The 16,504-nt window shown below is 43.6% G+C and overlaps 1 protein-coding gene across 12 annotated transcripts in view; it reads right to left on the bottom strand.

Moving 5' to 3' along the window:
- The window catches only part of TLN2 (talin 2), a 424,341-nt gene that overhangs the window by 343,912 nt on the left and 63,925 nt on the right, over positions 1-16,504 (bottom strand). For all 12 annotated transcript variants that reach the window (XM_072738715.1, XM_072738723.1, XM_072738718.1 and 9 more), the window contains exon 2: positions 9,007-9,096. The gene's annotated coding sequence lies outside the window, so the exon portion shown is untranslated. The remainder of the gene's footprint in view (positions 1-9,006; positions 9,097-16,504) is intronic.

Raw genomic sequence — 16,504 nt, 5'->3', positions numbered from 1 at the left:
ACCAGCCCTGAGCAACCAGAAAACAATCTTAAGCACTAAGTCAACACCCAATATTAGGCCTATGTGTGTGAAGTCACAAGAGGGCAATCTCTCTGAGTGCAGAATCAACTTGGTTATCAGATATATCCTGGCAACTTTATATCCTGCCTGAAACCATGGTCCTCTCTGAACAGCACAACTATAAGGCTTCCAAAAAGCAGACTCAGATGGTCAAACGAGATAGGACACATCAGAGGGCAGCAACCCATGCCCACTGTCTGAGAGATAGCTACTATTTTGGCCCAGCAGAGAATTCTGAGTCATAAGGAAAAGGTAAATCATACTTATCTCCTACTTTTCAAAGTGGGAAAATATATAACAGATTTCAGACATTTTATAAGAAAAATGGTTTTGCCTATATCGGGGGAAACCTCAATTATTTGGAACATTCACTCAATTCTGAATTCCTCCTTGTCAGAAGACACTGAAGTAAAAGAGGCACCACTCCATTATCATCAGATTACTTTTTCTTTAGCCTAGCTCCTCTCAATTCTTTTTTTTTTTTTTTTGCATTTCCTGAACATCTTACTCATATTCCATCAACCTCCACTTCCCTCCCCACATACTCCCGAACAGCCACTCCCCCTCATCCAGTACCAGCACCAAACTCTATTCAGTATTTCTGTATTCCACACAGAAGACTTAACATTAAAAAAATTTAAAAAGTAGTACACACTTGACCTAGGTCCTCTCCTCATGCAAAAACTCCAAAGGTAGAAAAGCAGATGACATACCAGCATCTTTAATAATTAAGAACATACACAGCCCTTGCTGTGTATGAGAAGCACTTGTGGATACCAAGGCACAAGATAAGGAATTAAATTATTAACATTTTTTGGGGGAAGATAGAATGCTTCCACATCCAGTTTTTCTAAGGCTGCCTGTAATTCCTACTCCAATCCAAGCACAAGCACAAACTCTGGGAATATATGCCCAGGCCTCTTTAATTCTCCAAGCAGCTGTCTTTGGTATGTGCTGAAGGCCCGCTGTCACCACTGATTCTGCTGAGGACACTGACAAACCCGCCCCAAGTCACGCAGAGATAACCCCCATGAAAAACTACAGGCATTAAAACTGTTCAGATCTAAAAAAAAAAAAAAAAGCAAAACAAAAAAAAAAAGCAAAACAAAAAAACTTGAGAAACAAATGAACCCATAAATCCATTAAATCTTAGTAATGGTCCCTTAGTAATGGTCCCTTTAATTTAAAGCCCCTGACCTCAAGGATATTGCTCAAGTCCTACTCCTTTATGTTCTCCTTTTTTCCTTTTTTTTTTTTTTTAAGTAGTACATGAGGATCGTCAGAATACACTGTGGCTCTTGAGTATTTTTGATCCTTTATTTATAAAAAGTACCATTTTCCCTATTAACCTTAAAGTAGATTGCATGCAGTCATTTTGTTTGTTTCTGTAGCAACAAGTGGGAACAACAGCTCTAGAGGTCAACGAGGTTGAATGTCCAACAGATGTTGGTCCAATAAATGTCCAACATCAAACAGTGAAACTGGAAGAAGTTTGAGAAGCACCGATCCAGGATAAAACTTTCCAAAATCAAACAAAGTTTTCAGAGCTCTGAGAAGCACACATCCTTCCCACACAGCAGCCTCCAGAGTCCTGAGAAGTCACATTTATAAAGGGAACGCATCATCAGTGTAAAAGCAACCATCATGGGTCTTACTGAAATGGGAGCAACATGCAAGCTGACCAAACCACATTAGGCCAGCCTGCCATCAGCATCTCAAGGTAAGAGATCTAAAGGAAAGAAACAGTGGCAGCACCTGGACCGTCATCTTTAGCAATATAGACCTGTCAAGTATGCAAGAGGAAGAGTTCTGTGTCCAAATCGTTCTTCTGCTCCTAGGTAATTCAGAGACAGCCAAGACAGTCAGATGCAGTCAAAAGAGAAGCACCACAATTGTGCTTCTATTTCTGCGACGGGACCTCACTCTTGCCACAGGAGCATAGATAATGTTATAACCTCGGGCAATTGTTTCCTCACAACAAGCTGTGGACTCTGAAGACATCAGCTCTGCTAACTATATTCAAGTGCACACCTTACAAGGAAAAAGGTTGCCCCACTGCAGGAAAGCCCCACTAAAGAACTAAAAGCGGGATCCCTGGGTGGCGCAGAGGTTTAGCGCCTGCCTTTGGCCCAGGGCGTGATCCTGGAGACACAGGATCGAATCCCACGTCAGGCTCCCAGTGCATGGAGCCTGTTTCTCCCTCTGCCTATGTCTCTGCCTCTCTCTCTCTCTCTCTGTGTTACTATCATAAATAAATAAAAAAAAAAAAATTTTAAGAACTAAAAGCACTTGCAAACTAGATGTATTTAAAGAAGGTCCTCTTTAAATGCCCAGATTCAAACGCTCAACTGCTCTAGAACACAGACTGAATTACACAAGTTCAATACCACATTAACCACAGGAGCAAAGCTAATGTGACCAATATCAGGACAAAAGGATATTACATGCCTCCCAATGTGATGTACTAAGAGGCAAAGTGTGATTTACACAGCCCTCCTGACAAAAATACATTTCATCATGAGAAATCAAGTGAGGAATTATACAAATCCAAACTGCTATAAAATAATCTGCCCACGTTCTTCAAAAATGTCAATGTCATGAAAGGAAAAAAAAAAAAAAAGGGCAGAGGAACTTCCCAGTGAACAAAGAGAGATTACAACTGCACACAGTTTGCAGAATCCTGGGTTGAACCCTAGGTTGAGGGGAATAATTGCTGTAGAGGACATTATTGTGTTAACTGGCAAAATTGAGATATGGACTGTATATCTGGTAACAGTAGATCAATGTTAAAGTCCTGTTTTTACAAACTGAACTGGTAATAAAAAGAAAGGTTCTTGTTAACGGGGAAAACATGAAGTATTTAGGAATGAAGTAGGATGATGTAACTTTCAAATGACTCAGGAAATACAAGTGATAAAGGAATGATAAAGTAAATGCGGCAAAATATTTGTAATTGATCATCTATGTTTAGGCTACATGAGAATTCTCTGTATTCTTGCAACTTTTCTCTCAGTTGGAAGTTATTTCAAAAGCAAATCCTTCAAAACAACACATTCATATCACAAAGTGTTTCTACGGTAACATCTATCAAATAAGGCAAGGACCCTTCCCCATACTACACTTTTCTATCACTATTTACTCATCTACAGAACCAAGTGACTGTGCTCCTCTTCCACCCTCCAAGCCAACTGGCTCAAGCTTAGCCATTTAGAGTCATCTCCTAGGAATTAGAAATTGAGATATAAGGACTGAGCCAGGAAGCTGTGGGGCGGTGAGCAAACCAGAGCTTCCGGTGTGAGGTCTCCACAGAAAGTGTAAGCAAAGAGCTGGTCCGGTTTTGATACACAGAGAAGTGCTGGAACCATAAAGAAATATCCCCCAGAGCTGCTTTTCGAAGAGGAAGCACAAGTGAGCACAGACTGGGGGGTCCCTGGTATGCTCTCCCAGGTATACAACACTCAATAAAGGTTAGCTGCAATAAGCAACTACACTGAACCCCACAAACCCCACCCGTTTCATTTAAGACAGCTCACTTGTGTCTGTTCCATCAAAGCAACACCCTACTCTCTTTTATAAGCAGTGCAGAACTCAAACGGTAGCCCCCTACCTCCAACTCTCATGCTTCTACCCTTTTTATCCTCATTAGGAAAGGATGGCTCTTTTTGTTCTCCTCAGCCCCACAGCCTCTTACCTAGGGACAAAATGGCTGTAATGAACAGTACAGCCTGTGAGAGAAACCATTCCACCTCCACAGGGCATCACACAGTCAGCAAACAGCAGGAAGGACAAGACTTGGGCCCTGATCCCCATCAGAACACCTATGTCTTTGAACCGACCTCTGCCACTAACCTCCCCGGCAAGCCCAAGAAACCACATTTGTTTGACCCTGTGACATACACCTGTGGAAGACAGAAAGGCCCCTCAAAGATGTCTATACCCTCATCTGCAGGGCCTGTAACAATGTTACATTCCATGGCAAAATGGACTTCACTTCACAGATATGCTTGAGGACCTTGAGCTGGTGAGTTTCCTGGATTATCCAGATGGTCTCAATGGAATCAGTAAATTCCAGAGAACATCTCTCAGCTGTGGTCAGAGGGAGACATTATGTAGCTGGATTTGAAGTTGGAGCAATGAGGTCACCAGCCAAGCAAAGCATGTGGCCTGCAGAAGCTAGAAGAGGCAAAGGAATGGATTCTCCCCTACAGCCCCCAGAAGGACAACCGTGCCCACATCTTAATTTTTGCCCAGTGAGACACATAATTCTGCAGATTAGAAATCTGGTAATTTATCAGTGACGTCTTAAATCACTAAGTCTGTGTGGTCCTCTGACAGCAGCAGTGGAAAACTGATCCAGACCTTATTTCCTCATCTGGACATGAGCGAGTTTTCATCTTTTCTCAGAAATGTAACTAGTGTAGCTTAAAAACTACCTCTTGACTTCCCAGAAGCCCCAATGCACCCCTGGGGGAAAACTTGGCCCTTTAAACAAAGGATTTCTAAAGGTAATTAATTCACCAAATGAATGACCTCCGTAACAGACTGAACTTACTCGATATCATCTGCTATTGTTTTGTATAATATTTTGCCACCAGAGTTCTTTTTTCTGTAATAAAAATAGAGTATGTCCCAAGTTACTAATTGACAGATCCCAGTGACCTAGAGCACTAGCATCCAAATTACTCCTCGGTCAGAAGCTTTCCCCCCAGCAACCACGCCCACCCCGGAGGGCTATAGGGCTGCCTCTGATCCTGTAGTGAAATCACCATGGCCTCCTTCCAGATTTCTGAGTCATCCTCACCACTGCAGGTCCAAGCAGCAGCAGCTGGCCTGCAAACTCAAAACAGCAAAGCTCAAACCCAGCCCTGGAAATTCAGCTGCAGCACAGAGGTCACCGGCCCTCTGTCCTCCCACCTCATTACTTTCCCTAACATCTTCTCCATTCAACCACCCGGTCGTCTCATGGGAGCCATGCAGCTGGCCAAACGACATGCTGCCAAATGTAATCCATGGGTGCAGTGATGCGCTCTGGCTACAGAGCCACAGCTACTTAACTGATTGCCTCTACTCTCAAAAGGGCGTTTGAGGGCATTTGTTATCATGGAAATATTTCTACTGAACAAAACATCTGGGGGAGGCAGCTACTGTCCTGACAACAATGAAGTCTCATTAGTAAGGCTGGTGCCAAGCCTTGTGGCCATTGTCAAGATGGTTTTCTTAGAGCACAGACTGAGCTTCCACTTCTTCATTCTTACTATCAGCTGCAGAATGTATACCCTCAGGGAGAGCAATTCCCAGGGAACAAGGTCAAGGCAGATCCAGGAGCAAAGAATTGCTTTTGATGATCTTCACTGCATCTACTCAAAACAGAAGCCCACCAAGTAAGCCTCCCAGAAGATTCATCTAGAGATAGAGAATAACACTTTTTAAAGGCAAGAGTATATATACATCGGGGACTTGCACACAAGAAGTGGTGCTGGCCCCAAAGAGGTCTAAGTGCAGGAATGGACAGGGAACCGGCTGCTATACAGAGGGAAAAAGCCTGTTTTAGGGTGGCCCAGTCAGCAAAACCCATCCCCCAGGGAATTATCTCAGCCTTCTCTCCTTATCATCATCCTCCTGTGTTAAAGAGATCTACCATGGATGCCTGCTGCCTGACAAAGCGGGACCATGACTTTGCCATGGAAAACTGTGCTTTTAACAAATGTCAGTAATTCTGGGTCTCAGGAGACCCCAGACAGAGGCTTCCCAGGGTGGCCACGGCAAACATGTCAAGGAGTTTCCCTCTGGAGCAAGGACAGAGGGGAAGGAATCGGCCAAGGTCATTGTGGGCAGCAAGGAGCAACCTCCAGCCTGAGCCATATTTTCCCTCTCAAACATGTGGGAGCATAAGTAGTCACCCCTGACCATTTATCAATACTCAGCATCAATGGGTATAAACAAGAACAGGTAGGATGCAGAGAAAAGGAACCATCAGAGGGGACACCAGGCAAGCTTAGAGGGCCTCTGTAATAAGCCCTTGAAGGCTGAACTGCAGAATCAGCAAAGACATCTTGATAAACCCCAGCTGGTTAGAGACTTTGTTCAAAGCCCTATGAATGCCCATATCTGGCATGGGCATATTTTGGAAGGCTTTTTGTATTTATTTAGCTTTCAAAATGACAAAAATTGTTTAGGATCCACATTCTGTGTTCATGAGGACCTCCACACAATCAATTAGGAATATAAATTAAAAAAAAAAAAAAAAGGTGTCTATCTTTTGACCTTGAAATCCTACAACAATGCCTTCTTCAAGGATGTATTATAAAAATGCTCATTGCAATATTACCAAGTAAATAAGTAAATGGGGAGACAGAGGGCAAGAAGCCCAGCCAGCAACTGGAGAATGAAAGGTCACATAAAAATTCTTTTTATAAGGGGCACCTGAGTGGCTCAGTCAGTTAAGCACCTGGCTTTGGCTCAGGTCGTGATCTTGGGGTCCTGGGATTGAGCCCCACATCGGGCTCCCTGCTCACCGAGGAGTCTCCTTTTCCCTTTTCCCTCTAGCTTCCCCACTGGTGCTCTATGTCAAAAATCTTTTAAAAAAAATTTTTTTTAAAGATAAGATGTTAAGAAACATACAGTTGTTAAATACAGGATAGATTTTTATTAGCATGGAATCAATGTCTATAATACATTCATTTTTAAAGCATTATGCAGAACATTGTTTTTGTTAACTAAACTGCTTTCTCACAAAGGAGCACAATGAGGATTTTATGTAGATTCCTGATACCACCTTGAAAAATGTTTTTCTTCTCTCAAGAAGCAAAGAGGGTTAACAATATCATTTGTTTTTAAGCCAGTAAAGAGAAAGGAGAAAGAAGTAAAATCTGGCAGATTCCCAAATAGTCATTCCTTTAATTTTTTTTTAATAAAAAGAAATATGCCTTGGAGGATCCCAAATGTAAACAAGAATTGTGATCGGATGTCATCATGGATCCACAATTTCATACAAGGTAATAAAATGGTATTTTTCTAAATTCCATTTAGAAAATAAAATCTGTTTGCTAGAATACGAGTACCTATGGGCACTCAACCATAGGCTGCAGGGAAAATAATTGCTCGCCCCCAAACCCCAACTGCCCTGTTGGCTTTAGGGTTGGGAAATTCTGAATGGCAGACAATGCTGGCTTTAGGGTTGGGAAATTCTGAATGGCAGACATGACAGGATCCTGTGTCTTGAGGCAGGAAGGATGGCAAGTAAATATCCGAGTACTGTTTAATACTACATTTGAAGGGAGGAAAAGCCTGTAGCTCTGTCCCCTAGCATCCTAAGATTTGTCACATTGTGATTAAAAAAAAAAAGTACAGTCTGGTACAAAGAAGGGGACAAGTCTCAAATCTGGAATACAACACAGGCGCAGAAGGCTACAGTCCATGGCAGATGTGGCCAATATGAGGACTATCAAAACAAAGGATCAGCAGGTCCCTGTTTAGGTATCTTCCCCTTCCTCCTCTTTTATTTTTTTTAAAGATTTATTTATTTATTCAGAGGGGGGGCCTGGCAGAGACACAGAGGGAGAAGAAGGCTCCGTGCAGGGAGCCCGATGTGGGACTCGATCCCAGGTCTCCAGGATCACGCCCTAGGCTGCAGGCGGCGCTAAACCGCTGCGCCACCAGGGCTGCCCCCTCCTCTTCTTGTAAAATAACAGACTGTAAATTACTATTAGAACTTTGTCAAGTAAAAAAATATTTTAAGAAATAAAAACCTGTTGGAAGAAAGAATGTTTTTTTAAGATACTTATCCAACATCTTCGGCCCCCATTTGTTCTCTCCCATTACCACAAATAATTGCAGACCCCCAAGAGAAGATCTTCTCAAGTCCACAAAAGGCCAGGAAACACCTACCATTGTATTTACTTGTGAAGGCTTCTAATTACCAGAGACCAATATGACCACTTAAGTTACCACTCTAGTGTTTGCTCTGGGATTCATCAGCAGTGCCTATCAATTCATGGCTCTTCAGATAGGTTACTCTATATAAGCAAATGGAAGAAAAAATTACTTTGTGGGGTTCATTTAACAAATGTTTTTTGAGCTCAAAGCTGAGAGCTGCGCCCTGGGAATACAAAGATAGATGAAGCATAATCCGTCCTCAAGAGGTTCATTTCTACAAAGAAATTGGCCTCAAACAAAAGAAAAGAGCCCAGCTAGAGGGGATGCAGCCAGAAACAGGTAGAAAAGGACACTTCAGATAGCCCTCCAACGAGCGGCTGGGATGTGCACATCATACTCTAAGAGCATCTACAACCACTCCGTGTGCCAGGTGACAGTCCTCTCCCTCCTTTTGCTGTTGAGGAAACAAATGCAGAAAACAGAAGCAACTTATCACTGGTGCCCATATGAGAAACTCAAATATTCGTTTCAAGAATGAATGTATAGTCTATCAAATAACTGAAGAGACCAATCCTCTTTTAAGTGCCAAGACAAATGTAGGCAAGGATCTAAAAGAAAGAAAGAGAGAGAGAATAGTGGGGAGGAGGTGTCTTTAAATGAGTCAGCTACGGCCTCTCTAAAAGGGAGAGTAATATGAGAATAAGACATGAATGAGGAAGAACAAGGGGGAGAAGAGGTCAGGCAGAGAAACAGCACCTGCATTTGCCCCCATAAAGAATCTGTTCCTGTAGGTTAGTAAAGGCAGAGAATCAATATTTGGCGCTGGTGGTAAAACAAAACAGCTCCAAGGAGGCAGAATCAGAAGGCCCCTCTACCTTTATGACTGCTGGGGGCAAAAAGGTCATGTCTGTGGTCACAGCTGCCATTTCGAAGGCTCCTGGAGCTGGGTGGGAGAAAGGCAGTCCCTCAGGCGGATCTGGCTGGATGTTGGGATTACTGACCACAGCCCTCCAGCCCTCAGATCCACACATCTACAGTTGCTTGCAAAGTAGAAACATGCAGATTACTCACAGTTTTCAACAAGTTGATCCAGGAATTTGTGGGCAGCAAGACATCCAAGGGTCTGGGAACCCAATCCAGGTGTTACCCTACAGCAGTGCGCTGGCAAAGAGGAGACAAAGGACATGTGTCAATGCAGATGGCCACGTTAGTGGGTGTGCAATATTCTCCCAACACTGAAGGACACCAGTGGGGTTCAGATGAAAAAGTGGTTAGAAAAGAAAAACCTGAGGCAAGTGGTCTCCAGGCACTGTGCAGTTGTACAGCTGGTAACTGCTCTGCCCTCAGTCTCGGGAGGGGCACCATTCTACCTCCAGCAGCTCTAAAGCAGCCTCTCTGCAAATCCCCCCAATATGGGGGGCCCTGGCAGACGACTATCCAGAGTCCTTGGAGGTCACTGGACCCTTCCTGTCTTTACAGAGGAGGAAAAATCAAGACTCAGAGAGGAGCTGCCTTGCCCAAAATTAGCAGCAAGTAATGGCAACCCTCGGAATGGAATTGCAGACCCAAGTCTATAAAGCTTAAATTTACCTGTAAATTGCTTTCCTTAATAAAACTCAGTTTCTAAATGTTACTCTTACTCTGTCTGGCTCTTAATGGATGAAACCAGACAGAGCAGCCTGCATTTCCAAATGTTAACCCCTCCCCTAAATTCTCCCCCCATACTCCCCAAAGACTTCCAACAGCCAAAGTGAAACTCCTGGTTTTCTTCAAAAACAAAACTTAAAAGAAAAGCTTTCACACTGGAGTATGAGAAGTCTAAAAACTTGGTTTAAAAAAAAAAACAAAAAACTTAACACCTAAAAAGTCTCAATTTATGAGACATAAGGAACACAAGGCCAAAACCAAAGCTCCTTTCCCATACATCAGGTTTACAGACCCAAGAGACCAGAAACCACCCAGGAAATGCTGAGACTCTAAGCAGGGTTTTTTTTTTTTTTTTTTTTAAGATTTTATTTATTTATTCATTCATGATAGACACAGAGAGAGACAGAGACACAGGCAGAGGGAAAAGCAGGCTCCATGCAGGAAGCCCAACATGGGACTCGATCCCAGGACTCCAGGATCACGCCCTGGGCCAAAGGCAGGCGCTTAAACCACTGAGCCACCCAGACTGCCCTAAGCAGGGCATTTCAAAAAATGGGTGGGCTAAGACTGTTGCCAATGGTCATTTTGTTAAAATATGATCAAAATGCTAATTCTCTAGGAAATGAGTCTCCTGATTACATTTTTAAAAATCAACCTTCATCTAATTATATATTAAACCGTAATCATCTAAATAGCTCTTTCCCTGGGGTTTTAGTTCCAGCCGACCCTGACAAGTCAATGCATACATGGACACATCACACCTAACTTTGCAGACCAGCAGTCAACTCGTCCATAAAAAATGAAATGAATGGAGTAAAACTCCTGTATCCCTCAGCTAAAGTGCTGAAACAAAGCTGAAAGTACCTCACACAAGTTAGCTCACACAAAGCCTAATTACCCCCCTACTTTGAAGACGTGAATGTCAGTCATTGTAAGTTTAAATTGCCATATCTCTTAAGGAAATAACTAGGAAGTTGGTAATAACAATAGTTGTATTCTGTTTCTAGGGAGTGAGCTTGAGCAGTGACACATGTGCCCCCACCCTCACTAAATGGGTATTTTGGATGTATTTCCCCAGAGTCCATTATTTATAAGGCAAAAGTTAGGGTTTCTCTTGCATCAATTGGAACTTAGGCAGTGAGGTCATTTGTTTTGAAACTACAGCAACCATCCCAATTTTTCCCCCATTTTGGCATTCTAGTCAAGAAAAAGAGATGCAGGTTTCAGAGAGAGTGTAAAGCCTGCGAGGCCACCGGCAGCATGCTCAAGAATTCCACCCCGGACAATCCACGGTATAACGAACCGCTCATTTTCCTTTCAACACTCAGGCACGCTCAGACGTAAAAAGTCAATGCAGACACACAAGCCAACCCAATATATTTCAAGAATCTTCAACAGCTCCAGCATCCATTTAAAAAACAAAAAAAATAAAAAATAAATAAATAAATAAATAAATAAATAAATAAATAAATAAATAAAAAAACAAAAAACACAAACCTAACGCAATTGCTACGTTATTCCTTATCCTTACAGAGGAGGAGAACCCACCAACTTCTCTAGAAGGATCACGGACTCTTTCACCCAAGGGAGGATAATGCATACAGTTTCAAAGAGTTCATAAGTTTCTCTATGTACATCTAGCTGAGGACCCCTGCTGAATTAAAATGTTTTGTAATTCTCTCCAAATTTTCTACCACTCCTTTGTAAACCGGGGTGTGAATGACAACCCCATTTGCAAAGAAATACACGAGAGCAGGGACAACTGAGGAAGCTGGTTTCTAGTAGCACTTTCGTGGAGAAAGTCAGACCCACAGCGAGCAATGCTCACAACACTCAGAGGTTCTGCTCCTCTGGGGATGCTTTGCCGAGCAGTTTCACCTGGAAGCTTCCCAAAGCTATGTTCCTGATTGATTTGGTGGTTTTCAAAACCAAGAATGAACATCAGGGAACAAAAATACACATTATTTAGGAATGCATATACAGGTACTAACAGTAAAGAAAGCAAATAGGTCAAAATAAAAAGTTAAGACACTTGTCACATCTGAGGTGATAGGGGATTCTGGGCTGTATTTGTAACATTGATTTCTTAACCTGGTTGTTGGCTTCACAAATGTTCATTTTACTCTTCAAGTTGTACCTCGACATTTTATGTGCTCTTCTATGTGTAGGTCACAAAGCAATTTTTCCTTTTTTTCTTTTTGGGGGGTAGGGGAGTTGGGGTCAGGTCAATGACAAGGACTTCCAGCCCCCATTTGAGACAAGCCACTAAGCCTGTGAAATGAGGTCTGTTCTTGTGAAAGGGTGGGGCTCACACAGGAACAGTTAAAATTCTGGCGCCGGGGACACCGTCTATAAATACATTTTCATTTTTAAATGTCCACGCCCTGGGACAGTCCTGAGTTCTGGGGCTGAGGCCACGCTGACCTCTGGTGCTGCCTGTCACTCTGGGAAAAGCTGGTGTTGGGTTTCTGCAAGCCCAGTGGTCTTTCCTCTTTTAGGCTCTGTAAGCCAATTTCCCGTGGCACATTCTGTCACCATGAACCAGCTCCAGCTGAGAAGGGAGTGAAGGCCCAGAGGCGTGGGCAAGTTTAGAGGAACATTTGACTACTCCCTCCTTAGCTGGATACAAAGTCCAAGGTTCTTACGTGTTCTCCTCCAGGTGTCTCATCAATATATTACCTTCCTCGGGAGAATTCTGCTCATTCAAGAAGTGGTCAAGTCACCCACTCATTTCAAAAATAGATGAAGGGTTTGGAGACATGAACAGCAGGGTCTCAAATCCTAGCCCTTCCGACACACCAATATCATCTTGGCCAAATAAGGAGAGCATGCAATTCAGAAACAAGCCCTGTTTTGTCATCTCCCCAGCAGATACAGCTGTCACTTTTATTTTTTGGTTATAATAGCCAAACATTGGGGATTCCTGGGTGGCTCAGAGGTTTAGCACCTGCCTTGAGCCCAGGGCACGATCCTGGAGTGCGGGATCGAGTCCCACGTTGGGCTCCCTGCATGAAGCCTGCTTCTCCCTCTGCCTGTGTCTCTGCCTCTCTCTCTCTCTCTCTGTGTGTCTCATGAATAAATAAAATCTTAAAAAAATAAAAATAGCCAAACATTGGCATTGTGACATCCAACATTTTAACTAGTTTTGGACCACTTGAACATATACCCTGGGCAGATGGCACTGTAGCCCACATTTAATAAAGGAAGTGCTGTAGTCTCTCACCCCCATTAGGAGTCTCTTCTCGCTCACATCTGTAGTTTTTTTTTTTTTTTAAGATTTTATTTATTTATTCATGAGAGACAGAGAGGGGGGTGGGGCAGAGATACAGGCAGAGGGAGAAGCAGGCTCCATGCAGGGGGCCTGGTGTGGGACTCGATCTCAGGCTCCAGGATCATGCCCTGGGCCGAAGGCAAGCGTTAAACCACTGAGCCACCCAGGGATCCCTCACATCTGTAGTTTTAAAAAGCAAAGCAAAAGCCAAAGACTACAGAACTCACTCTTTAATAGGTCACTTTCTTCAAAGTAAAACATTCCACTGGTACCTGCCATCTCTCGAACACAAGACAGGCATGGCTTTCCTGTGTATGCATATGCATAGATGCGAATCTGTGTATGTGTGTGTGGACACACATCCATACAAGCCCAACATTCTTCTTGATGGATTCAAAACAATAGCTTCCAGGGAAACCATTGCTGAGAGTTCAGGAAAAGTAAAGGCCTGCCAATTCCAGAAGGACAAAGGGTTTCATCAACTAACAAGGGAACAAAATGATCTCATGGCCCTTTCCCACTGAGACTATAAAGTGGGATCCTTCTCAAATTCAGAGGGCTCACTTACAGGCACAGTCACTGTTTCCACCCAATGGGACCCATGTGGGAGTATAGCCAAACCAGGAAACAGATCCAGAGGTAGCTTTTTGATGTTTAACCCAGACAATCTGCAGACAAGCCTCCTCAGCCAAGAGGGGGGCCGAGATTCACGGTAAGAAGCATGACCCTGGGGTTAGTCACTACATCTAACAGCTAGTTCCTTTAAATCAAGGCCTGGGCCAGGACTGCAAGTAGACCCTCCAATGACAGCCCTGCATTTTTGCAAGGGCATCGGACTGGGATCAACTGTTATTCCTAGTGATTTCCACATGCCTTCAAGAACACAAGCAGGAAAAGGCCACATGGTGCCTCTCCCTACATGCCCCAGCTGATGGGATGGTACAGAGTCCCCAAGGGGTGGGTAGGATGCATGAACGTAGCTCTGTTCCTATAGCCCTCGTGTTTGTCCCTTTTATGACCCACCCAGAGGACAGGCACTGTGCTCAGTGCTAGAAGGCAGTAGTTCCTTTTAAGGTTAAAAAGTTTTGAAGATTCTTCCTTGCAAATGCACACACACGCGTGCGTACACACACACACACAAAGCTGTACTTCTGGTATCCTTGGAGATAGAAGAGTAAGGCAAAAATGCTCTAAAATAAATTTTTAATTAATCCCACTATCTCCTACATACATTTTTAAAATAGCAAAGTAATTCCAGGACAATTTTATTCCATAGGCAATACTTGACATATATGGATTATGATCCTTAGAATAACTCCCACAACACAACAGCCTATGTTCTGCCCCAATCTAGGGCTGGGGTAGTGGTTGAGGGATTAAAAAAATGACCCCCAAAAAGCCCCAAAACACTGGCCATACTCCAAGGCTAAGCTATTAGAAGGAAACTTTAGGCCCCATGTAAAAGTAAAAAAGATTTTTTAAATAAGCCACAATCTGCATCATCTCCCACAGCTGGTGGTCTTCTCCAGCACCCCATCCCAACCAGCACCCCCTCATACACTCTCCTGTAATTTCTTGTGCAGGTTTTGGGAAATCCCCACCAGGGCACCCTTCATACTGTTCCAGAACCCCTGCTTCTTTCCTGTCTCACCTGGAGCTCCCATAGAATAAGGACTGCCCTTTCCTAGAAGCATCCCTAGCACCTTACATGGTGCACCCAGTCAAGCTTAGAGCGAGGGAATAGTAAAAAGAGGGAGCAAGGATTCTGTATGGAGGACTTCACAGACAAGAAGAGTAAGAGTTTGGGAGGAAGAAGAATAGGACTGGACCTCTTCTGAGTACAGTTTAACTTGGTGATTCCACATTCAGGTTTGAAAACTTACAACTGTAATAAAGATACAAGAAAAAAAAAATCCAACGGTCCGTCTTCCCAAAGGTCCAGCCTATGTGAGCAGCCTGGCTTTCCCCAAAATCAGTCTGACAGCAGAAGAAAGACCCAAATGTACACTCGAAGGTGTTCATTTTCTTCTTTCCTGTACCTTCGGTCTGCCTGTAGCATTGCCTTTTCGACCTCCTTTCTCCCTTCTCCCCTGAGTATGTTCCCCACCACATTCAGGATACAGTTCAATTTTCTCACCCTGGGATAGAAGATCCTGCACAAACCCCTACCTGATTTCCCTGGACTCAGGCGCTTCCCATAGACACACACAGACACACCTCCATGAACCACAAAACAGTCTCTAGAGTATATCTGGAATCCTCCCCATCCGACCACGTACTCCTTCCACTCACCCACTTTGGGGGCTAGGCCCAAGTCCCTCTGTCCAGGAAAGCCCAACCAGAATCACTGGATATAAATCTACCTTCCCTCCCAAAATCCAGCTCACATTCCCCACCCCCAGCCTCTACAAGAACCCCCCCCTGATGCTCCCCATCAAAATTAGTCTTTCCTTCCCCTACATGTCCTAGGCTTCTGTCTCACTGTGGGAGATCTTACACTGGACAGCTAGCTTCTGTGTGCCTTTCACCTCCCTGAGTGAGTTCCTGGCAGGTCAGGATGCCACCACCTTTACCTCTGTACTCTAAAAGCATCCAACATAAATCTTGGCCAACAGTGAGGACTCAGATGCTTATGAAATGACTATGCCTTAGTGTTTCAAGGGTTCTTATGGGTGGATCTCAGGGAGCCAATTTTAGAATCAAACCAAGCATGCTGACAATCTGAACAAGAGGATATTTGTTTGTTTAGATTCCTCTCCCCCTACCCCCCTCTACACCAACACAAGTATTCAATCCCATCAGTCCATCCTGCTCAGGCTCTATTTCCCCAAGGGCTGAACAACAGCACTTCTGCAAACCCTGTCCCCATGTTCCTCTGGGACGTACTGAGAAAGCATGTGACTTTGGAATGCACAGGCACACTTCTTTACGAAGGACCCAGCTCCTGGGTAAGTAGCATTGTTAAACCAATGGCATTTATAAATTCCCTCCGTAGTCATGGATTTCTTGAGACAGCTCAACCTCCACAGTTCTTCTGATTCACTGGGTGTGTCACATGGGTCTCGAATTTAGACCGTTCCCTTGGTCCTAAAATGCATTTAGTTATGAACAGACAGAAATGGCAATGTTGTTCATGCTCATCCCAGATGAGAAGTCTGCTTACATGCTCCGAGTAAAATAAGGAAGCAATGTAGGATCCTGGTCAAGAAGCCTCTGGAATCTTTTCCCCCGCCAAACACAAGTGTTTCTCATTTGGCCCAGGCTGTTTCAATTACATGCCAAGACAAGACAAAGAAAAACCCCACTACCACCCACTCCTGCCTTCATGAAGACATTATAAATTATCTTTATTACGTCATATAAGTAGAGTTGCCTCACATAAGGTAATGCTGACAAATGGTTACAGGAGCAGTTTTACTCAACAACTGCTTTATTCGTAGGTGTTCTTCATTCCTTGGTGTCTGCCAGGCAGCCGCCTTATTGCTCTCCAGAAACCCAACAGCTTGGGATGTGGGCTCTGTCTGAAGCCTTTGACGTTAAATTTCTAAAGAATGGTCACGAACATCAACATTAAAAAAAAAAGGAAAGAAAGAGAGAAAGAGAGAGAGAAAGAGAGAGAGAAAGAGAGAGAGAAAGAGAGAGAGAAAGAGA

The sequence above is a fragment of the Vulpes vulpes genome, chromosome 15 (genome assembly GCF_048418805.1).
Source record: "Vulpes vulpes isolate BD-2025 chromosome 15, VulVul3, whole genome shotgun sequence".
In the NCBI taxonomy this organism is placed as follows: domain Eukaryota; kingdom Metazoa; phylum Chordata; class Mammalia; order Carnivora; family Canidae; genus Vulpes; species Vulpes vulpes.
The sequence above is the reverse complement of the archived record's forward strand: the minus strand, read 5'-3'. Positions and strand labels throughout refer to the sequence as shown.